This window comes from Hemitrygon akajei, chromosome 22, assembly GCF_048418815.1.
Source record: "Hemitrygon akajei chromosome 22, sHemAka1.3, whole genome shotgun sequence".
Taxonomy (NCBI): domain Eukaryota; kingdom Metazoa; phylum Chordata; class Chondrichthyes; order Myliobatiformes; family Dasyatidae; genus Hemitrygon; species Hemitrygon akajei.
Window position 1 is genome coordinate 15,449,355 of NC_133145.1, and position 25,092 is coordinate 15,474,446.

General features: G+C 44.0%; 1 protein-coding gene and 1 long non-coding RNA gene across 5 annotated transcripts in view; one reads left to right on the forward strand and one right to left on the reverse strand.

Moving 5' to 3' along the window:
• LOC140714993 (uncharacterized) overlaps positions 1–8,995 on the forward strand; it is a 28,986-nt gene extending 19,991 nt beyond the window's left edge. Inside the window, exon 2 of the long non-coding RNA XR_012096041.1 lies at positions 8,863–8,995. This is a non-coding gene — a long non-coding RNA (uncharacterized lncRNA). The remainder of the gene's footprint in view (positions 1–8,862) is intronic.
• Positions 1–25,092, reverse strand: part of LOC140714992 (caskin-2-like) — a 287,748-nt gene that overhangs the window by 178,268 nt on the left and 84,388 nt on the right. The window lies entirely within an intron of this gene.

Below are 25,092 nucleotides of genomic sequence, written 5' to 3' on the forward strand. Positions count from 1 at the left end.
AATAACATGATGAGTAACTGTGAGTAAAATGACAGGGAGCCCGCTAAAATGGTCAGATTTTAAGGTCTGTATGTTCCAGTAAATGTGAAAGTCAAAGATGGGAAGCTAAGCGAATATTGACTAAGTGTACTGAAGACTTTAACTGGGGGAGAAAAGGAAATGCAAGGGACATCTTCATCTCTTCAGCCTCTATACCCCTTCCCTTTATTTACAATCCTCTCAGGTGTTATTTCATCTCATTCTCCTGATTCCTAACCTCCGAATGGTTCTGCAGTAATTTCTTGGTTGACAAATCCTAAGCAGGAAAAACAATCCTAGAATTCTTAAAAATCTTGACTGACATTATTATATTACCAGATCATATTCCCATTTCACCCAACACCAACAACACCATCTCCCCTCTATACCAGCCTCTCATCACACCTACCCCACTCCCAGCTGACATCACTCCTCCAGCCCACATCTTCACCCTCGCTCTCTGCCACTATTTGAAATAATAAAGAACAATTTAAAATATGTGAAGGGCACCCTAGTCAATAAGTTCACAATGAGGAATATCAGTGTGACTTTTTTGTATATAGGCCTCCGTTGGTCGAGGTTGACCACGGGTATTGTGTCCTAGCTGTCTAAATGATACGCAAGCCTGGGCAGTACGAAATGGAGAACAAGTTATTGTCCATGTAGCCCCCCTCTCTACGCAGCTGATGAATCTAAAGGAACGGCAGAGGTCCGATACCGTTGCCAGTCAGCGTTAGACTCAACGTAGAACCGCCTTGAGATTCCAGCTCCGGCTTTTTCCTCAGAGTTTAGTCCTGAAGCCTTCTTCATGAATGGATACAGCCGTAAGGCAGCAGAGGTTTGAGATCAGAGTTTTCCTCTCTCCTAAATGAGACCCATCTATCTGAAGCAACAGGTTTTAAGGCACCAGTAACCTTCTTTCAGCAGAAACAGCTCCGCCAGGCTTAGTAGCCAAGCCACACATGAAGGCCAGGAGCTGGACTTGGTTGTCAGAGGCTATTCGAGGTACACACCATTGGGAGCATTTAATAGATAGTGGGAAGCTTGTCCGCATTACCTCCCCGGTTATGACAACCTTAAGTCTGTAACTTAACACACAAGCATTATCAATTTAATTTCATGAGGTTTTAACATGTTTTAGCCAGATGATGTGCAATTGCAGAAGACAGCCAATATAGCCTCTGCAGTATTTTCATTGTAAACAAACATTGAACTTAGTTACAATGCTCATAACAATTTTGGATTAAATTGCAACCCTCATTGTCCAGCATGAGCTCCAAACACTGCAGGGTACCCAGTGGTCTCAGAAGGCTTCCAGTGAGCCAGCCGTCAGCAGCTCCCACTCAGAGCCACACAGTTGTGTGCTTGGAAAGTTCAAAGTAAATGTGTTATCAAAGTTTGTATGTTACCACCAGCTACCTTAAGGTTCATTCTTGCAGGCATTTAGAGGAAAGACAATACAAGAACTTCGGGTACTGCAAGTTTACCCCATCAGTGAGCTGCTCAACGGTGGAGGTGCTGGCCTGAGCAGAGACCGTGTTGCTGCCTACAGAGTTGATGTACAAAGGCAGCATTCAGTGTAACTGTGGGTGATTGTTTTGGACATTTCTCTTTGATTGCAAGAGCCTGCTAGGTGATCATGAAAGGTGCCACAGGACTGTTTTCCTTGTTTGGTGACGTGACAGATGGGAGAGCTGTGTGGCCTCGGTTGTAGCAAGGACTAGGCCTAAAGCCTTGGGCTTGCCTGTTGCTGCAGTCCAGAAGTGGAGAGGCTGGAGGTGGTGTAATGTGGCTTCTGTACTCAGTTGGGGGCTGGCCTCTCCTGTCAGTGCTGCCCTCCAGTGTGCGATAAGTGGAATGACAGGCTGCCATGAATTGCACCTTCAATTTGAGGGGCAGGTTGCTCAGGGACTTCAGCCATATATGTCTTCTCACTCATTATTTTGAATGTACTGTGTATGTTTTGAACTTCGGCCCCAGAAGAAGAACACTTTCATTCGTCTGGATTCATATAGGGTTGAATGCTAATTAAACTCGAATTTGATTTGATTTGAAGAGGCTTTGGCCTGGATGGTGAGGATCTTTGATGATGAATGCTGTTTTCTTGTGGATGGGTGAAAGAAGTCAGTTCAGCTGGAACCCTTGAGTCCCTACTGCCTGAATCTCTCCTGCCCCTCCTTACCTCGCAGGTCCTGTTTCAACCCAATGACAATAAATTCAAAGCAGTCACACCACAGGCCAGGCTGGAAATTGTAGCAATACTCCCAGTAGCAGTAGCACTGAGCAAGGGACAACTAACCCTAACATTCACTGCTAAAGTCATTCTTGCCAAACTTTCAATGTGGGGAAGTCAACTATAGAGATGGAGAAGATCCAGAGATACAGCATTATGGCTGAACCACAGGTTATACGTTGATACTACTCTTGCATTTGAACCACAACATTAAGAATTTAATGCCATCTATGGGGGCAATAAGTTATCCTACACCCTGTTGAGACTTTGAGTCAGCAAACAAGCTCCAAAAGTTCAAGAACTGGAAATAGGACACAGCCATGAAATCCTGAAATGAACTACAGCACATCCAAAAATAACCGGTTAGAATTTCCCTTTAATGTTATAGGTCATACCACAACAACAACAAAAAACATCTCTGGAGTTCTGCAGGTTGCCCACAAAATAGATTGCCAACAAATTGTTAAAATAGATGAGTGGGTTTCAGGCAGAATCTGGGAGGAACAAAGGGACAGGGAGATTTTGGGCAGGGCATCTCAAGGTTACCGATTTGACAGCTGAAGCCTTGGACAAAGGTATTAAAATCAGGGATATGGACCAGAATGGGAGATGCAGCAATCTCCTGGAGGGATGTAGAAGGTAAAGATGGTGCATGGCCATGTAGGCATTTGGAACCAGGAATGAAACTTCTAAATTTCAGGGACTCAAAGAATCACATTGCCACAATTAGTAAAGCCTCTGTCTCAGAGTGACAAATACCTGGGTTCAATCTGACTGCAGGTCCTGTCTCGATAATGTGGGGGTTATTGTTCAAGTCTCCTCCCACAGCACTAAGATGCGAGGGCTATCACAGTAAGTTGTCCCTAGCGTGTTGGTGATGGGGAGAATCTTGAGGGGAGTTAATGAGACTGTGGGGGAATTAAAAAGGGGACCAATATGCATGGGTGGCTGATGGTCAGTAAGGACTCGGTGATCCAAAGGCCCTGTTTCCATGGTCTCTATGACTACACATTGATAATGTGGGTCATTCAGCAAGTATGCAGAGCTGGGCACATCCAGGGTCAACAAAGCAACAAATACAAGTTCCAGCAGCAATGGAGGTGAGGACAAGGAGAGGATAGGGACAGTTCAGCTTAGAAATGGGTACTGTCATTGAGAAATGAGAAATGGAGAGGGGTAGAGAACTGTGGAAGAATAAGGGAATAAGGGGACGGGGGTAATAAGGGGACGGGGGTAATAAGGGGACGGGGGTAATAAGGGGACGGGGGTAATAAGGGGACGGGGGTAATAAGGGGACGGGGGTAATAAGGGGACGGGGGTAATAAGGGGACGGGGGTAATAAGGGGACGGGGGTAATAAGGGGACGGGGGTAATAAGGGGACGGGGGTAATAAGGGGACGGGGGTAATAAGGGGACGGGGGTAATAAGGGGACGGGGGTAATAAGGGGACGGGGGTAATAAGGGGACGGGGTAATAAGGGGACGGGGGTAATAAGGGGACGGGGTAATAAGGGGACGGGGTAATAAGGGGACGGGGTAATAAGGGGACGGGGTAATAAGGGGACGGGGTAATAAGGGGACGGGGTAATAAGGGGACGGGGGTAATAAGGGGACAGAGAAGGTGGGGAAGAATGACAAGGAATGATACAGGAAAGCAACACAACATTGACCTTGTGAATACATTTAGAAGAGGAGTATCCAGCAAGGAACTTGGACGTGTTGGGTAAGTGCAGCTGACCTGTTCAGACATGTCATCTGAAATCCGATTGTGGTTATGAGCAGCATATAAATTTATAAACCAATAGAAAGTCGTGTCAGAGCCAACAATAGCCTGAATCTCCAAGACACTGTCACAGGGAGTCAGGTCTGAAAACAAGGAATTGTGACTGAACCAAGATCAGGCTAATAATGTCCAGCTCAGACACAGGCCCCAGGTTTCATCTTTATTAATCCATAAGTAAACCTTTCTCTGTCATGCCTGTGTGTAAAGTTTCTATCACTGACACCAACAATTACACTGTGTTTGGACATTCAATGCAAGTCTTTTCAAGCAATGGCAACAAATTCCACAGTCAACAATGAAAGGGCTGAGCAACTTCGCTGACACAAATCTCACACAGGTCATAAATCTCCACAAAGATTTAAAATTTGGGATTATTGTAGAAATAGTGTAAAGGGGTGGTTGATGACTGACACATACCCTGTGGGACGAAGGGCCTGATCCCTTCCTACACAATCCTCGACCTTAACTCAAAGGAAGGGCAGTCTGCTAATTAACAAATTAGAGCCCAAGGTATTACAGGAAAGATAATAACATGGAAAGAAGATTGCTGACTGGCGGGAGGCAGAGAGTGGGAATAATGGTGGCCTTTTCTGATTGGCTGCCAGTGACGAGTGGTGTTCTAGAGGAGTCAGAGTTGGGACCACTTTTTCCAAGTTTTATGTCAATGTTGGAATTGATGGCTTTGTGGCCAAGCTTGCAAAAGATACAAAGATAGGTGGAGGGCCTCCTCTACTCTCCTCTAGTGTTGAAGAAGCAGGGTGTTTGCAGAAAGTCTTGGACAGATTAGGAGAATGGACAAAGAAGTGGCAGATGGAATATAGTGCAGAAAAGTGCATAGTCGTGCACTTTAGTGTAAAGAATAAAGGCAGACTATTTTTCCAAATGGAAAATGTTTGGTGTTAAGGACGGCAAATGCAATGTTAGTATTCATTTTGAGAGGACTAGAACATAAAAACAAGGATTTAATGCTGACACTTTATAAAGCTCTGGTCAGACCACATGGAGTGAGCAGTTTTGGGCTCCTTTTTGGAGGGGTCCAGAGGAGGATTACGAGAATGATCGCAGGAATGGCTATAATAAACCACTACATTTCTCTCCCCATAACTGCTGGTTGACCTGAGCACCCACAGCAGTTTCCTGTTTTTTAAATTTCAGATTTCAAGCACCTGCAGTAATTTTACTCTATTGAATCTTCCCGGAATTTAGAGACTAGACGATAGACTAAGGAGCCACGCAAGGGAAAGTGAGCTCTTTACCTCACAGAAGGTGGGAGACGGATAGATAAGAAAACAGGATGAGGCCGCAAGGCAGACAGACGAAGTATGATCAGTGGACTTCAATCAAGGGCTATGGTTACACAAGGAGAGTTGATTTTCCAAGAACAATTGTTAAAAGATAATCAAGAAACTGACATACAAAAAAAACTGATAAAAGCTAAGCAGCTGTAATTCTATACTTCCTTATCAGATAAGAAGCCATTCAGTTCATTGTCTCTGTACTATCTCACAGAGCAATCCTGTTTCCACCCTATTTTGCCTGTAACCCATTCTACCCACATTCCCATTGACTCTCCTAGATTCTACTGCCCACCCAGCAGGGGTGACTCACTGTACCAGTTAACTTACTGTCCCACACATCAAGAGAAAATCTGCATCTCTCCCCACTGATCCCTCCTGGGCACTTACCCTTGCAAGTGGAACAAGTGCTACACCTGCCCTTACACCTCCTCCCTCACTACCATTCAAGGCTCCAAATAGTCCTTCTAAATGAGACAACACTTCTGTTAGAGTCATATACTGTGTGTGGTGCTCCCAGTGTGGCCTCATATATATCAGTGAGACACTTCGCCAAGCACCTACACTCCACTCTATCCGCCAGAAGAAGCGGGATCTCCCAGTGGCCACCCATTTTAATTCCACTTCCTATTCCAACATGTCAGTCCACGGCCTCCTCTACTGTCGTGATGTCGCCACACTCAAGTTGGAGGAACAACACCTTATATTCCATCTGGTAGCCTCCAACCTGATGGCATGAACATCGATTTCTTGAACTTCCGCTAATGGTCCCCACCCTCTCTCCTTCACCATTCCCCATCCCCTTTCCCTCTCTCACCTTTATCTCCTTGCCCTCCCATCACTTCCCTCTGGTGCTCTTCCCCCCACTTTCTTTCTTCCATGGCCTTCTGTCCTCTCCTTTCAGACTTCCCCTTCTCCAGTCCTGTATCTCTTTCACTAATCAAATTTCCAGCTCTTTACTTCATCCCTCCCCCATCTCTCATTGTTTATCTCTCCCCTACCCCCACCGTTTAAATCTACTCATCTTTTTTTCTCCAGTCCTGCCGAATGGTCTCAGTCCAAACATCAACTGTACTTTTTTTCCATAGAAAAAGTTATGGAATTTTTTCATAATTCCTGGCCTGTTGAGTTCATCCAGCATTTTGTGTGTGTTGACCTGCACGTCGTTGGAATGTAAGAGAAAATCCAAGCACCCTCAAGCACTCATTCACAGGAAGAATCTGCAGACTCCACATAGACAGCATTAGAGGCCAGGGTCAAACTGCAGCAGCTCTACCAGCTGCACCCACACTTCCAGGAGAGAAACGTTTGAACTGTCAGTCTGAGCAGCAGTTCCTTCCTATCTACTGCTCTATTGCTGAGACAGGATGCCAAAGACCAAATTGTACTGTATTGATTGCAGAGGTAAAGTTCAAAGTAAATTTTATCAAAGTACACTTATATCACCATATACAATGCTGAGATTCATTTTCCTGTAGGGATACTCAGCAAATCTATAAAATAGTAACTATAACAGAAACAATGAAAGGTCAACAGAAGACAACAAATTGTGTAAATGTAAATATAAATAAAAAGCAATAAATAACGAGAACATGACATAATGATCTTAAAGTGAGATCATTGCTTGTCGGAACATTCGTAATTTCATTAACAAAGCAGCGTCCATCATTAAAAATCCTCATCATCTGGGACAAGCTCTTTTCTCATTTCCATCATCGGAGAGAAGGTATAGGAGCCTGAATACCACACTCATCGTTTTAGGAACACCATCTTCCCCTCGGCCATCAGATCTCTGAATAGTGAAATCCACTAACACCATCTCACATGGTAATTTTTTTTTACACTGTTTATTTTATGACTTGTAGAAATTTTTTTAATGTCTTGCACTGTCATACCGTCACCAAACAAGTTTCACAACATATGTTGGTAATACTGAATTATGTGCAAGATAAATTTTTAGATCCATTGAAACAATTTAATTTCTGAACAGGTGTTAAGATCAGATCCAGATTTAATATCACCAGCAGAAGTTGTGAAATATGTTGTCTTTGTGGCAGCAGAACAATGCAATACATGATAGTAGTAAAAAAATAAAAGTTTAAGTTGGTGTTCATGGGTTCAATGTTCATTCAGAAATCGGATGGCAGAGGGGAAGAAGCTGTTCCTGAATTGTTGAGTCTGTGCCTTCAGGCTTCCGTACCTCCTACATGACGGTAGCAATGAGAACAGGAAATACCCTGGGTGATGGGCCCCTTAGTAATGAATGCCACTTTTTTGAGGCATCGCTCCTTGAAGATGTCCTGGATACTACGAAGGCTGGTGCGCATGATGGAGCTGACTAAGTTTACAACTCTCTGGAGCCTATTTCGATCCTGTGCTGTAGCATTCTCCTCCCCCCTCCCCCCCCAATCACAGATGGTGATGCAGCCAGTTAGAATACTCTCCACGATACACCTGTAGAAATTTGTCCTCAAACTCCTAATGACATATAGCCACTGTTGTGCCTTCTTTGTAATTGCATCAATATGCTGGGCCCAGGACACATCCTGAGGGATACTGACACCCAGTAACCTGAAGTTGCTCACTCTTTCCATTCCCCCCTTCCACCCCCAGATTACTCCACCCTGAAGTCTGCAGGGACATGATACTGACCACAAAGTCTCTGAAGGTAAAGGGAGTTTAGAGGAAATTCCACACAGGGAGAACATGCAAGTTGCACACGTACAGCACCTAGGACAGAAGTGAACTTGGGTTACTGGTGCTGAAACTCCACACTAGCTCTTGTGATGGAATGCTTTGGTGAACATTGATCAAAAGTTATCCAATCCTCGAGCTACACTTCCCATAACCTGAAAACAAAACTCACAGCAACAATGTCAACCCTTGCAGCTCCTATTTCTTTGACTATACTCCTTTCCTCAGTGAAAGAATGAGCTATTTGTGCCTTTCTGGGTTTATGGCCTATTCACCATAGCAGCCGCACCCCAGCCATTGTGGCTGCCCTCAGAAGAGTTTTAGAAATGACCTCATCCAGGTTCAGTCACGCTTGATGCAAAACAACCGTTCAATTCCTCCAGCTCAAGGGAGTAGCCGGACTCGGTCACAGCCATCTGGAGGGTTGGCTGAAGTTCAGGAATGTGAGAGGCAGGTACCTAGGTCTGACACCCCACCCAGGAACCCTAAAGGTGAGGCTGGATTCCTCTGTCACTCTCGGTGCTGATGAAATCTCTAAAAAAAAACCAAGGCTTGGTGGCGAGTAGTAAACAATTATGCTGTAGTAACTCATGACCCAAGCACGCAACAGGAGCATCAACATTGCAATCTTATAGTAATGTTCAAAATTAAGCAACTAGGACAAAGTTCAATCAGGTGAACCAGGAACATTTTCAGATTATTTTTTTCCATGACTGGTGCACTCTAATATTGACCATGAGTTTTGGTCAATAGAATAGAATTGATGGTCAGAATGGATGTCAAATTGAAAGTACATTTATTATCAACGTATGTATAATCTTGAGATTTATCTCCTTACAGGCAGCCACAAAACAAAGAAACCCAATAGGATCCGTTGAAACAAAAGAAGACCTTCAAACATGCAATGTGCAGAGAGAGAAAAAGGAAAAACAAAACCGTGCAAACAATAAATGTAAGCAAAATGCATTCAGAACTGAAGTTGACAAAAGTGAGTTCACACTGTGATAGTTACAGGCCACAGCCACAGTTCGATGCAGAGACAAGTAAACCTCGCGGAGTAACGAGTTGAAGTTCAGCGCGGAGATGAGTAAACCTCATGGAGAAGCGATTTGAACTGGTCCATGCCTCACCTCCGGCCCCTCCTGTCCTTTTCAATCTGGCCCGGTGCTTAAATCATCCAGACTTTGCTCTTGGACCTAGACCCTGCTGCTCTGACGTGCTCTCAGGCCGGTGCTCCGGCATCTCAATTCAGCCTATACCCGACTCAACTCATAAATCGATCAAACTTCAGGTCTTTTCTCGCTCTTAGGCCGAGGTCTGAGCTCCGCCACCTACATCATCCCCGCTTGCCTTGCCTTGGTTCTACCAAATCGAACTGCCTCCAAGTTCACTCCAGGAATGGATGAACTTTGACTCATTCCCCACTCTCCAGGACTCCACCTCCCTCCCTGATTCAACCCATACTACACACCACAGCCGTCCTGCACCTTCAAGACTTCAGTTGCCACTGTAAAAATGTCAGGTCGTACAGGTGGTTCAAAAGTTCATTCTGACAGCTCATATAGATTATTAATTGCAGTTATCGTTCAGAAAAAAAGTGTGGTTAATTAAGTATTTAGTTATTTTCTTTGCCACCAGCAAGCAGTCGCCAAGCTTTACTAGCGCCATCTTAAACTAGAAGAATGTGGTGGGCTGAATGGCTTATTTCTGCACAGTATTACTCAAAGCCTTGTATGGATGATACCAGCATCTCTACTTTAGTTAAAAGAAATGCATTTGTATAATACCTTTCTAACCTCAGTCCGTGCTGGAACACTTGCGACATGTGGTATTGTTAAAGTGTCAATCACACAACAAGGTCCCAGAGAGGGGCAATGCAATGTGATGAATGTTAGCCAGGACACTGGGTGGAGTTTCATCTACAATCCACACAGTCCCTTGGATTCAAGGGCAACTTGTTTCCATTCCAGTTCCAAGTGACAGATAAGAGGAACACGAGGCCCACAGACCCTGCTGCAAGTGAGGCAGGAGCTTGACAGGAGGGTGGGCCTCCCTTCCATTCAACATGCTCAGTTTACATTTGCATGCTGCCAAAGAAACTCTGTTCCTCCCCTGACGCTCCTCTGTCACTGATCATTCACTGTGATGTTGGTGGGAACTTTACGTTTCTTCTCGGTGGGTCCAAAACCAGTCTGAGTATGACATGGTTGATGTTTGAGCATACAGATGTTGAGCCTGGTAGATCAGGGATTGCCAGAAGTAATTAGCACCCCAATACTGGAGATACTGGCCTGGCTGAAGAAATTCACCTTAGGTTACTTATCCTGCTGGTGGACTTTATAAGATCATAAGATATTGGAGCAGAATTAGGCCATTTGGCCCATTGAATCTAATCTGCCATCTCATCATGGCTGATCCATTTTCCCCTCTCAGATTCAACCTCCTGCCTTCTCCTGTAACCTTTCATGCCCTAACTAATCAATCTAGCAATATACACAATGATTTGGCCCCCACAGCCACCTGTGACAACAAATTCACCACTCTCTGGCTAAAGAAATTCCCTCTAATCTCCATTCTAAAAGGACGTCCCTCTATTCTGAGGCCGGCTTTGAAGATAAAGTGCCAAATGTAGCCAGCCCTTAGCAGCTTTTGCTTGAACAGTCAGATGTCTCATCTGAATCACCGCGGGCTACGCAGAATTGCAACTCAGTGCACCCCTCAAGAAAGCCAAGTCTGTCAACATTACCAATAAGACGCAGGTTCAGATACAACAGCAGGGAAATTACAAGAGAGACGGCTTCACAGAATGGAACTGTGGTCTTAGTTTTGTCTTTACCTGGAAAAACAGAACGAACAAGAACTGGGGGGTGGGGTGGGGGTGGGGGGGGGGAGATTAGTAATGAAAGGCTGTGCTGTGCTTGCTTACAGCTACGTGTGGTGTACTAGGAACAAGTGTTTGTGCCTGACACCCCACAACTGTTACACACTCCCATACAGGATAGCTACTCAGCTATAACGCCCTATCCAAGAGACTGTAGTCCCACTCCCTACATAATGCACCTTACCTGCACTGTCAGCCCTGCTTGTAGATAAACACTGCTTTATCCCAAATAAGTAGTCAGAGCCTTTACTACATATGGGAAGAAAGAATTTGCATTTCTGAAGCATCTATCATGAAGTCAGGGCATCCCACAGAAAATGAAACATGTTTGGAAGGATGGCCACTGTTCTAATATGGGGCATCTGTCACTTCACCGTGCAAAGTCTTACAATGGCAGTGTGATAAGGAGCAGATCATCTGGCATGTAAAAGGCAGATATGTTCTTCCTTGCTCTTTTAGATGTCATTGAAAAGTTGGAATCTAAGGTAAAAAGGACAGTCCTTCAGCATATCATCAAAAACTCAAATATCAGTGTGCAAAAGTCTCTGATTAGTTTTATGTAATTCCTCCCTTTGTCAGTCACATCACCTGGTCTGTCTCCTCACACCTACCGTCACCCCACTGAGGACATGGTTAGATACTGTTTGCCCATGGCTTTTTGAAAGTGATGGCCAACCAAATTTTGGACATGCTCAGGGCGTGCTTCCTCAAACACTGCCGGGTGTTTGCACATTGCCACCTGCCAGTAATTACACGTGTTAGGCACCATTGCGGTAGCGGAAAAATAAGCAGGAACTGCAGGCCTGAAGAACAATGAGAAAGCATTCACACACACACACCTTTCTTCAACAAACAAACAGTGACGCTTAAGAACACACCTTAGCAAGATAAACCCTGTCCAAGGAAAGGAGAACAGCAGCAAAGTTCAAAATAAATTCATAAGTCCACCTATGTATGACACCATACACTATCCCAAGATTCATTCTGCTGTGGGCATTCAAAGTAATTACAAACAGAATCAATGGGGGGAAACTGCACACAAAGATGGACAAACAATTGTGTACATACAAAAAGAAAAACATAATAGATAAATAATTACATAATAAATATTGACAGTATGAGCTGCAGAGAGTTTGTGAAGTGAGTTCACAAGTTGTGGAATCAGTTCAGTGTTGGGATGAGTGAAGTTACCCACTCTGGTTTAGGAGCCTAATTGTTGAGAGGTAATAACTGGACCTGTACCTGGTGGTGTGGGTCCTGAGGTTCCTGTACCTCCTTCCTAATGGCAGCAGTGAGAGGAGAGCATGGTGGGAGTCCTTGATGATAGATGCTGCTTTCTGGCAAGAGCGTTTCACTCAGAAGTACTCAATAGTGGGAGGGCTTTACCTTTGATGGACTGGACTGTATCCCAATATACATGGGCAGTGGTGTTTCCATATCAGCCCGTGATGCAATACTCTCCGCTATGCATCTATAGAAGTTTTTCAGAGTTTTAGATGACACGTCCAATTTTCACAAACTTCTATGAAAGTAGAGATGCTGCTGTGCCTTCTTTGCAATGAAAAAGAACATTGTGCCTTCTCCATTATTCAGTAGGGTCATGGCTGGACTTTAACTCCAGCTTGCACTATCTCCATCTCCCCTTAATGTCCAAAAGTCCAATCTTTGCAAACTCTGCAAATGAGCCTCTTGTGGAGAGGAGGCCAACGATTTACTACTTACTGAGGGAATTTCACTTCAATTCTGTCTTGAATGGCCAGCGCTCAGACAAGGTCCAGACACCCCATCAACTTTGCATCTACGCTATCCAGTTCTGAAAAGATTGTGAACAGATCCTTATTCTTCTAAACTCAAGACAGCACAAGCCCAGGAAGATTGATCTCTCCTCATATAGCAAATCTGTCATCACAAGAATTAGGCTGGTGACTACCATTGTATTTTTTTTATTTAGAGATACAGCAATGGTAACAGGCCGCTCTGGCCCAACTATGTCTATATAACCAATTAACCTCCTACCCCATATGTCTTTGGAATGTGGTCACAGGGAAAATGTAAAAACAGCAGCAAAATTAAACCTGGGTCCCTAGCACTGTAATACAATTCCACTAATTACTACAGTACCCCACTACCCTCATTCTCCATCCACTCGGACTATTGCAATGAGGCCCAACACAAGCTCGAGGAACAGCAACTCTGCTTCTGTCTGAGCATGCTTCTGCCTACTGGGTTCAATGTGAATTCTTCAATTTCAGATAGCTGGATTTCTGGCTGTAACAGTCACCCACCTGTGATAGTGACTTGGTTTGGTTGTTTTGTTTCTTTCCCCACCTTTCCCCCTATCTCCAGGCTCATCCTGACCTGCCAGAAAATTCTTCCTGCTCTGTACTTTGCAACTCCTACATTCTTTGTACTCCTACATTCAAAGTACTCTGTACTTTGCAACTCAAACTGCTCCCATTCATTCACTGACTAGATAACCTTGTTTACAGTTTATCACCATGGTCACCCTTGTTTTATCCTTATCAATGACATTCCCCCTCGAGTTTAACAAACTTCTTTTGTCTCCTTCTCAGTTCTTTCAAGGGTCTCTGACCTGAAACCTTAACAGTTTGTTTTCCCAAGGGTATGACCTGACCTACTGAGCAATTCCAGCACTCGCTGATTTTAGATTTCCAACATCTACAGGCTCTATTGGATTTTTCATTTAGAATACAATTCATTGTTGATTTTGAAATCGAAAACAACTGATGGCCATGTATAATTTCCCAATCAGGCATGTATGGTTGGTGACTGCTATACCAGATGTAGTTACAGCACAAAAGCTGCCTCCTCCTCTCATCCATGAGCAGGTGAAGGGCTTGCTTTTGCAGCTTCTTTTTATAAGTGAGGTTACCTGCTGGCGGCTTAATGATTGTTTGCTCAAAGCAAACAGAACTATTATCTGCTTCCCTTGCCCACCCCCTCTTAACTGAGCTCCTCCCTTTTGACAAAGTCAGTATCACACGCAGCCACTTTTGTTTTGTACTACCCAGCCAAGGAAAGAGAACCAACATTACACAAACTCCCTCTGGCAACCTCAGCACCTCCCAAGAAATGCACACACAGTGTACTTGCTGGTCATGGCACACTGTAAACATGGCAGACACAAACTCTGCAACCAGCATTGAAATCAACCAGCCGAGAGCTTTATTCTTCTTCTCTGAAGCAGGATTCATTCAAGGCCAGGGTGTAATTGCCATCGAATAATCCAAAAGGTAGGATTTGAAGGCCTGCATGCCTCAATGACCTGAAGAATTACATTGACTAGAATCAGGACCTTGTGCTTTGACTCTTGGTAGGGTCACCCATGCCAAACAGGTCAAAGGGTGGAAGCCAGACCAAGAGTGGTCCAAAGGTCCTCCAGTTTTAGGGTTTCTGCTCAGGGCTAACAACCCTGACTGGTTAAACAAAATTGTTACAGAAATAGCAATGAAAAGTCCTTCTACATCTGTGTGCGATGGTGTGGCCAAGGAAAAACAGAGATGGAAGACCTTCATTGCTGCCCTAAATGCCAGCGATGTAATGCAAAGTAAAATGCCCTTGAGGCGTTGGTGGTGGCCACTGCCTTGGATGGATGCTGTGATGTTGATGTATCTCCATATAATTTGTCAAGAGGCCATTTGGCCCATTGAGCCTATGCCAGCTTTCAGTCATTTCCCTACAACTCATTATAGAACCATACAGCACAATATAGACCCTTCAGCCTATGATGTTGTGGCGATCTAAACCTACTCAATCTAACCCTTTCCTCCTACACAGCCCATTAACCTCTATTTTTCTTTCATCTTTACACCTATCTAAATGTTCCTAATGTATCAGCCTCCACCACCACCCCCAGCAGTGCATTCCAAGCACAGAGCACTCTGTGTAAAACAAAGCCTACCTCAAACATCTCCCCCAAACCTTCCTCCACTCAGATAACCACTAACATTCTGCCTATACTCCAATCAGCCACTTGCACACCAGGGGTATTTTACAGTAGGCAGTTAATTTAGCTATCAGCATGAAAAACAACCCAAGCTGTTGTAAACAGTACTCTAATGTTTAGCTTAATTAACGATCTTTAATAGTAAACAAACAACTTTGCAATCAGTGATTGCCCCCACTTCTGACCTTATGCAGGAACAATTGTTTCCACTGCAGAGGGCAGCCAAACAGGGGCATTGGCAAGGTCATCGAAGGCACCAGCTCAAGGAGTCTTGAGCTTCCTACAGGCAAACACCCACCTTGACGTCAAACTTATAACAAGTCTAAAACTGAAGTCACAATGGAGAAATCATTAAGACATGCAGAAAGCACTCTAAGATTAAGCCAAGTGAACTTGAATTAAAAAATTGAACTGTACAATCCTGCTGGAGGTTGTCTTTAGCCAATGAGAGCTCCATCTGCATCACCAACAAAACCCTACCTTCTAGGATTAATTCTTCAATCTAGCAAAATGGATGTCCGTGCTCTTCTGCTCTCTGGGATTAAACACTCAAGCTCTTAGAATTAAGGTGGGGATACTGCCATGTAGACAGTATTCACACCATGACTGGTTAGTCTGAAAAGCAATCTGAATCCATTGTGGGAGGAATGGAAAGGAAAAACCACAGGGATATTAAAGCCATGTAACTTGGTCCAAGACTTCTTGCACAAGGCTGGGAAAAGGAATCAATCAGGATTCATCCAATCCCTAACCAGGGACACTAGGGCCCATCATGGGACTACAGACCAGACAGAGTACTGAGCCACTTAGCCCAGATGGATGAGCTGCTCTTTCTCTGTACAAGGAGTGATACCCAGCAAACTGATCTACACTAGGTAACTCAGCAAAGAGAGAGTTGAGCACACATCATCTAAAGCAGTGTATGATGCCTCTGACGTAAAAACATGTTTTGTCTCTCTTATCCTACAAGTCATGGACAGAGCTCTCCTCTAAACAAAAGCTCAAAATTATGGGAAGAGGAAGAGACCTTAAAATATTTTGCGGTATTAAGAGGGCAGGAGAACAGATAAATATAGATCCTGGAATAGCAGATTCGGTTTACACAGAAGATACCCCATTAAAGCTTTCAAATGAAACAGAATCAATTGTCAGAGAACGGTAGGAAGACTGAAACAAGGTGAGTGACAGGGCGGGGAGAGTAGATTACGAGATCTCACTGCTCCAGAAATCCTCACCAAGTGAAATTTGCATGCTTTCCCTGTGACTGGTTGGCTTTCCTCCAATGTGCATTAGGTTAGCTGGCCACTGTAAACTGTCCCTAGTGCCAGTCAGTGGCACAAAAAAAAACAACAAAGAGGAGTTTATGATCATGGGAACAAGTTGCAGGGAAATACAAAGTTGGGGAGCAGGTCTGATGGGATTGTTTACCTAGGATGAATCCAGTGGGCTGAATGGACTCATATGGACTACTAAGTAGTGAAAGGTTAGAAAGGGCCAAAGAAGTATTAGAGCTGACCAGTCGTTTAAATCTATTACCTTTAACGCTTGTAGGGAAAGAGGGAGCTTTTATAGAAGCACCAATTGCAGTGAATGTTGTGTCAGAAGTGTTGATCAGGACATCTTTGAGAGATATCACTGTTGGAAAGACAGGTTCAAATCCTGCACACAGTGTTAAGTATAGATCTCAGGACACCATGGCAAGTTTCTGTGATGTATGAAATGGGAAGATGAGGTGCTGTTCCTACAGCTTAGGTAAGTTTTATTGGTATTGTGTCAAGGGCTCAAAAGGCAGAGGGTTCCAAGTGGAAGAGAGATAGAGGCATGGGCAGATCATCCCTACAGAGTAACAGAGGAGCTCCACAGAGTAGACATCCAATCTGCGTTTGGCATCTCTGACGTAGAAGAAATCATACAGTAAACATCAGGTAAGTGAACTACAAGCTAAATAGTTGCCTCACTTTGGAGGATAGTTTGGGACTATTGATGCTGGGAAGGAAGGAGGTAAAGGCACACATGTTGCACTTTGTATGGTTATGTGCAAAAGTACCGTGAGAAAAGGAGTGGCGATGTGCGGAAATTCAACAGCGAACTATACGTATTGTCAGCGTGAACAGTTGATTTCCGTTACTGAAAATGGAAGAGGAACTGTATTTGGTGGTGCCATGTGTATGCATGTACTCACTGGACACAGAAGGTGCTAAGGGGCTGGGAAAGTCTCCTGAGCAGCAGGATTGACGTAGTGCAAGTGACTGGCACAGACAATGCATCGTTACGTTAATACAGGTCAACTAAAGCTCTCAGAACAGAGAAACTATAGCTTAATGTGAAACACAATCTGGATCAGGCTTGGGAATTCCAGCTGAACTTTGCATTTGAAATAACTTAATTGCACTAAGATGCACATTAGGTTTTGAGTGGGTAGAAAAGGGCCTATCTGGTTCCAGTCTCTCAGCTTTCAATAGACTATCAGGCCCATGACATCATTGCTTATGTATGGCTGCTCACTGATATTTAGATATGAAAGGGCCATGGGCGGATCAAAGCAGGCCCATTTTGAAGTCGCATTTATAAGTTCCCAGTGTTGGACTTCTGCCCAGTCACAGTGAAAGAGCCTGCGTTAGCACGTTTGGAGCCTTGTAGCGAGGGAGGGGTGGCGCACCGGATCAGCAACAAATCATACAGCTTACATTACTCCCTGGACGTTAGCGTTTGCTGAGAGCTCATTCATAATTACATAAAGTGTACAGGAAGCTCACAAAGTTAATGCAACAAGTGTTGTGATGCCCAGACACAACACAACTCATGACTTAACCTTTACCACATGACCCATGAGTAATCCTTTCCTTGCTGATGATCAGCAACTGTCCAGTTGACGAATACATCACCTCCCCAAATAGGAGTCTTCTCAAGGTGCCAATTTTACTTTATTAGATTATTGTCACATGTACCAAGATACAGTGAAAAGCTTATCTTTCATACTGTTCATACAAATCATTACACATTTCATTGAGCTAGAACAAGGTAAAAGAGTTACAATGTAGAATTAAGTGTAAAAACTACAGAGGAGGTGTAGGCAAACAATAAAGTACACGACCATAACGGTGTAGATTGTGAGGTCAAGAGTCCACCTTATTGTACAAAAGATCCATTCAAGAGTCTAATAACAGCAGGATGGAAGTTATTCTTGAGCCTGCTGGTGCGTGCTCTCGGGCTTTTGAATTTTCTGCAAAGAGAGAAGAGAGAATGACCAGGGTGGGTGGGAGCTTTGGTTATGCCGGCTGCTTTACTGAGGCAGCAAGAATCATATTTTCTGCATTCAAGGTAAAACAAGCAAAAGGTGGGAGGGTTGCCGCAAGCGTAGTAATGGGCAAAGAGTGACTGATGAAAGAGACACAGTTGCCTGGACATCCAGTGCCAGAGTGTGGGCTGTTACATTTCAGAATTCACACCAAATGGTAGGTTCAGAGATACCTGGGGGTGTGATAGTTCAAGTAACTCACCCCTTAGTACATCAGCTATCTCTCTGGGAAGCAAAATGGCACAGATGGTACAGCTGTTGCCTCAGTGAGAGAGCCAGGTTTGTTCCCGACTCCCTCAGGTACTCCCTGTGCAGAGCTCACACAATCATCGGCTTTGGTGACCGGGGATCAGTGCAAATGCTTCCGTTTCCATCAACAGTTCTGAGGTTAAGAGCTTTCAACCTGATCCTCATCAAAACACCAATCCTGGTCCAACCACACAAATGCCACGAACCAGTAAACTCTCTATTGCCTCTACTTCCTCAAGAGGGTGAAGAAATTTGACATGCTCCCGTCAACCCTTCCCAATTTTTTTTCAATGCACCATAGAAAGCAAAACTTGGTATGGCAACTGCTCTGCCTGTGACACCAAGAAACTGCAGAGTGTTGTGGAAGCAGCTCAGCAAACTACTGAAAGCAGCTTCTCCTCCATGGTCTGTGTACTGCTACAAGACTATTGAATGGTTCTGCAGAAAAATAAGATGAACTCCTGACCTCATAATCTACCTTGTAATTTTGCACATCATTGGCTGCACTGCACTTTCCCTGTTACACAATATTCCGCATCCTGTTATTATTTCCTTCATACTACCTCAATGCACTGATATGACACAATGATCTGCATGGATGGCATCCAGAACAGCTTTTCACTGTACTTTGGTACCTGAACATAATAAACTAATTTACCAATCTCCCTGTGACCATGTGGGTTTCCACAGGATGTTCCTGTACACTCCCACATCCCAAAGGTGTGGGAGTCAGCAGATTCATTGGCAGCTGTAATTTGCCCCAGATGAGTGGTAGAATCTGAGGGAGGATAATGAGCAAGAGGGGAAGAATATGAAAACACGATTAATGTAGGATCAATCCAGATGATGCCAACAGTCAAACTGGACATACTGAAGGCTGTCATAGAACTGGAAAATCCTGGCAATTCTGGACACCCTCTACAGACCACCTTAGCTAAACAGAGGAGCACCTTTTAGTAATAGATTAAGACAACTACACTGCTCCAAAGAGCGCTATATGAAGTCATTCTTACTCTCAGCCATTCAGTTCAATAATGTATCAACCTATGGCTGGGGAAATGATGACCCTCTCCTGTTAGGCTGTAATTAACCTCTGTTTACCATACCCTGTGAAACACTACCATCACTGGACGATGTGAATATGCATCCATTACTGTATAATATTATAGTAATTCTTGCACTACCATCTTATCAGTGTGAACTTGTAACTTGAACTTGAAATCTTTTGATTTGTAAATCTTGTACAAGGGCACCATACATCTTACTTTTGAGGGAATTTATATGTTGTTTTTTCTTATTTCTCTTCTAATATTTGCATATCTGTGCACTTGTAATGTTACTGTGACACTAACTTCCTTTGGGTTCAATACAGTATTTATCTATTAGTAAGAATAGGTGGTTGATGGTAAGCATACATTTGGTAGGTCACAGGGCCTACTGCAGCTCGATCTCTTTGACTCCATCTATGGGAAAGTCTGCAGTCCCTGCACTGGCCTCATTAGCCACATCAGAACCACAACAGAAGGGCCATGCTTGATCCAGAGGCTCTGCCAGAGAAGAAGCAGTAGCACAAATAAATCTGAAGGTCACAGGCAGGTTAACATTGAGACCCTAGACATAAATAGAGGCACAGATTACAATAACCAGGAAGCTGTGCTAAACCTATTTAGGCCCAGCTGATGTGTTGTGTCATATTCTGGGCACCATGCTTCAGGAAGGATTTAAAGAAATCGACTGGAATCATTCCAGGGACAAAGATTGTGTGATGAAACAGGAGAAGCTGAGCTCATTCTACCTGAAGCAGAGGTCAAGTACAGGAAATGGGATAAGGTTTATTTAAAACCATGAAGGACTTAAGTGGAGTAAGTAAGCTTGCAGCCAGCCACATTGACTAAAGACACAATCACTACCCAAGTGCACCAATTTAAGGTGAGTGGCAAATCAACATACAGGAGGCAGCAGAGAGCGCAGTAAAATGGGTGAAGGACTCAGAGTCAATGAATGCAATTAGATGGAAATTGTTTCAATACATGGGAAATACGTTCAGGAATGGGAAAAGTACAAGGGAAGAGGACTAACAAAACTGTGATCCTGGGCCAAGTACTTGATGAAACTAAGTGCTCGTTGTAAGCATCCATAAACATATTTCCAGTGTTTATGCATTTCCTATGGCAGAAAGGGAGGCCATTTGGTCCATTGACTCTATGGTAATCCCCAGAGTAATGTCATCAATTCCATCCCCCAGTTAATTTCTCTGCAGCCTATTCTCTCCCATAAACAGGGGAATGTCTCCAGATGTTGGAAATCCAAAGCAACACACACAAAAATGCTGGAGGAATGCAGCAGATTAGACAGCATCTATGGAAATAAACAAACAGTTGATGGCTTGGGCCAAGACCCTTCATCAAGACTGAGAAGACACCCCAGAATAAAAAGTTTGGGGGAGGGGAAGGAGGCTAACCAGGAGGTGATAGGTGAAGCCCGGTGGCTGGGAAAGGTCAAGGGCAGGAGGAGGAGGAATCTGATAGGAGAGGAATGTGGACCATAGGAAAAAGGAGGGGACCCGCGGGAGGTGATAGGCAGGTGAGAAGAGGTAAAAAGTTGGAGTGGGGAAGAGGAGGGAGGAAGGAATTCTTTTACTGGAATGAGAAATTGCCTCTGCACCATCTGCCACAAGCGGGACTTCTCGGTAGCCAAATATTTTTGTTCTGATTCCCATTCCAACATGTCGTTCATTGCATGGCTTCTTCTTCTGCCATGATGAGGCCCCATCCCCAGTGCGGAAGAGCAACACCTTATATTCTGCCTGGTAGCCTCCAACCTGATGGATTGATTTTCAATTTCTCCTTCCAGTAATTTTTCTTCCTCCCCCTCCCCTCTTCTTTTATTCCCCACTCTAGTCTCTTACCTCTTCTCACCTGCCCCTGGGTCACCCCCTCCTTCCCTTTCTCCTATGGTCCACTCTTCTCTCCTAATAGATTCCATCTTGTCCAGCACTTTACCTTTCCCACCCACCTGGCTTTGCCCATCACTTCCTGGCTAGCCTACTTCCTCTCCCGCACCTTTTTATTCTGGAATCTTCTCCTTTCCCAGTACTGATGAAGGGCTTCGGCCTAAAACATCGACTGTTTATTATTTCCATAGATGCTGCCTGACCTGCTGAGTTCCTCCAGTATTTTGTCTGTTGCCATTCTCTCCCATTCTCTAACTGTCTCCTAAGAAGAGTTTACATTGGCCTTTGACAACTCCTTTACATTGGAGTTTACATTACCTATCAACCAGGACATCTTTAGGATGCGGGTGGGAAACCGGAGCATTCGCGAAAACCAAAATGGTCACAGAGAATGTGCAGACTCCACACACAGTGCCAGAGACTGTGCTCAAACCCAGGACACTGGAGCGGTGAGACAGTTGCATTATAAACTACACAACTATGCCAGTATGGGTCTTTCAAAAACAACATCACGCCGGTGACAGCTTTTACAGTGGTTCAGTGGCTCCATTTGGAAGGGAAGGCCAATAAAAAAGCACTGATAAAGAGTCACCTTTGGCTCAGAAGGACCAAATGATCCCCTTCCAAACCACTCACACAAGTGTAGAGGTTTTAGTCAGGGTCAGCCATGTAACATAACTGCTTTGCTCCTTCAATAAACTTGCAACAACAGTGCCAGCTGCATTCGGTCATTGCAATCACAACGCTGGGCTGCAGGAAAATACAGAATTTCTTTTAAAATGCAACATTCACTGCATTCATAAGATGATCCTTTGCAAATTCCATCAAAGGTTTCAAGGTATTCCACTTCACTTTTCTTTGTGATATTATTTTAGATGTCTTCCTGGGAGATAAACATACGAACTTGGAACAGAATTGGGCTACTTGGCTCCCCAAGCATGCTTCTCCATTCATGGTCAGTCTCACTTCTCAAATCCTATCTACACACCATCATCTTTCACCCTCTTCCTTATCTTTCTGCCTCCGACTTAAAATACCTTGGAAGGACAATAAAACATGAAAACTTCTGGGGTGGGGGCGAGGAGTGAATTATTTTTGTAGACACTGTAAGGAGGAGTTGGAATGTGTTTCCTCAGGGCTAATTGGATCAAAGAATAGGACAGGGCGCTGGAAGAGAGAACTGAATTTGGATGACCACCCACATCAGCCTGATATCAGAAGCTTTCTTCCTTTCTGTCAGCGATCCCACCATTTTTGTACTACGCAAACTTCTTTACCAAGTTGAAGTAGATCACATTTGATAAGAACAGAACTGTCAGACCCTGCTGTGATTTAACCGAATGGCAGAACCAGTTTCAAGGACTAATGGCTGTACTATACCAGAACATTGCCAGTAATCAACCAGATAGTGTGGGATATTCCTGTCAGCAGTGCATTCCTCCCACTTAAAGGGAATGCGAGATTGCAGAGCTGAGGAAATAGATAAATATATTTAAATGGTAGGCCTGAGACTCAGAGCTGAGTCAAGTGAAGTATACAACCACGGAGATATTGTGAAAGCGCCCTCCCTGCATCCGAATGATTGAAAAGGAGGGATCAAATCAGGTCTATTATTCACTGACATACAGTACGCCGTGAAACTCAATTGTTTGCAGCAGCTGGACAGTGCAAGACAAAAAAATTACTAAAAGTGACAAAGCATATGTAAGTAATGCAACAGAGGAATAGGAAGGCAGTGTTCATGGACCATTCAGAAATCTGATGGCAGTGGGGCGGAAACTGCCCCTAAAAATCTGAGTGTGGGTCTCAGACTTTTGTATCTCTTCCAAATGCTAATCAAAAGAGCCAGGTGGAGCATAAACACAACCAGCCTAGATGGACAGAAGAGACATTTCCATGCTGTAATGTCTGTGCATGGATGTGTCTGCCCTAGGATCTGAGTGACTGAAGGCAAAGATTTGGACACTGTCTGAAAATGTCCACTGGATGATATTGTGGGACAGTGTGGGGGAGGGATTGCTAGCACCAGGGCTTACCCTGTCAGTGGCTTCACTCCTTACCGCAATGATTAATGCTGTCACTAAGTGAGGACAAGATCAGTGGCTCATCTCATTCATCACTGTCCTGTCACACATGCTAAAACATCATCGCTCTGAACAGTCAGGCCTGCCTAATTATGCAGATTCCATCAGCCACGGGATCATTAAGTAGTGAATCTGGGTCAGCATAACTCCTTCTCTCACATCTATTGCCGACAGGACAGTGGCAGGGGGGCACAGTGCAATTGTATTTGAAGCCAGACTTTAGTTAATACTGTATTTAACTTGTGCAATACACATTTTGGATTGCTCAAATGAGTAGAGGGAATCTTGTTATGGGTTTAACCCAGGTTGCAACTTCCTTGGAATTATTTGGTGATAATCGAAGCAGTGATATGCATACAATTCTATACATTCTACCTTTGGACCACTTGATGAGTAAGGTTTACTCTATATCAGACCTGGGTTATACCTGCACTGGTAACATTCAACCAGACAGCGCAAAACCCCAAGCTACAGCAACTATGTGCAGTCATTCCAGGATCAACCAGCTCTTTGCCACAGGCAAAAAAAAATCAGGACAGAAAAACCAAAGAACCGCAGTGAAACACAGGAAAGCCTTTGCAGCAAGAGAAAAAAAACACAGCAACCGAAGATAAGTACCGTAGTTCTAATGCACAAAAGCAAGGTAAGTTTTTCTCACCTGAAGGTCCCATGTGTAGAACATCATGCAGTTGATTTAATGATCCTTTTTAAGAGCAATGCATACAATGAGAACTTAGTAAAACAATAATCCTAAAGTGAAAATCTACCTTCAAGGTTACCAATCTTCAAACCAAAATTTCACTATCCTACTGGTGCTGTTTGACCAGATAAGAGCTTCTAAACTTTTTTTTAAAAATGTTGAACCCTAAGTGTTGGCTTTTGAAATGACCCGGCTCTCTAAAACTAGAAGAAAGGCACAAAAAAAGGGAACTTACAGAAGTACAAAGTTATGCTTCAGTTGTACAGCTCAGTGATAAAACTAAGTCTGGATTGGGTTACAATTTGTAAAGGGGGAAAATATGGCAAATTTAGGATCTGTCAAGATGCTCAGCGGGGTGGATGTATGGAAACTGTGCTCCTGGTGACAGAATCTGAAGATGCACCATCCTATTCCAGAGAGAAACGAAGATGCACTTTCTGCAGGCAAAGCAGCAATCTGAATGCTCTCCAGAAGGTTGCGGATGCGAAGGGAAATCCAGACTGAGACACATGGACTATTGACAGAAAGGCATAAAGAAGCATGGAACACTAACTTTGATGTACAAACAACCAAAGCCAGTGGCATAGCAAACTCAAGTACATGAATGACTTCCCCCCCCCCCCCCCCACCCCCGTCACCAGTGTTAAATGAGAAGGCAGGGACAGAGGAGCAGCAAAGAAATAGTGACAACCAAAGGGTAAAAGGAAGGCATGTACAGGTCTAGATTGACCTTCTTTGCTGTAATTCCTGTGATTTTTGCTGCAATTTCTTTCTAATTTATTTCAACTGTCCACCGCCCTTTTTAAATTCAAGAATCAGTGTGGGAAAGGCAAAGAGGGAGCAGCATGTTTTGAGTTTAAAGGTGAGACTGTGATGTCATATAGGGACAGGAACAGTACGTGAGATGAACAGAGGATATCTGGTAGCTAAAAGGAGTC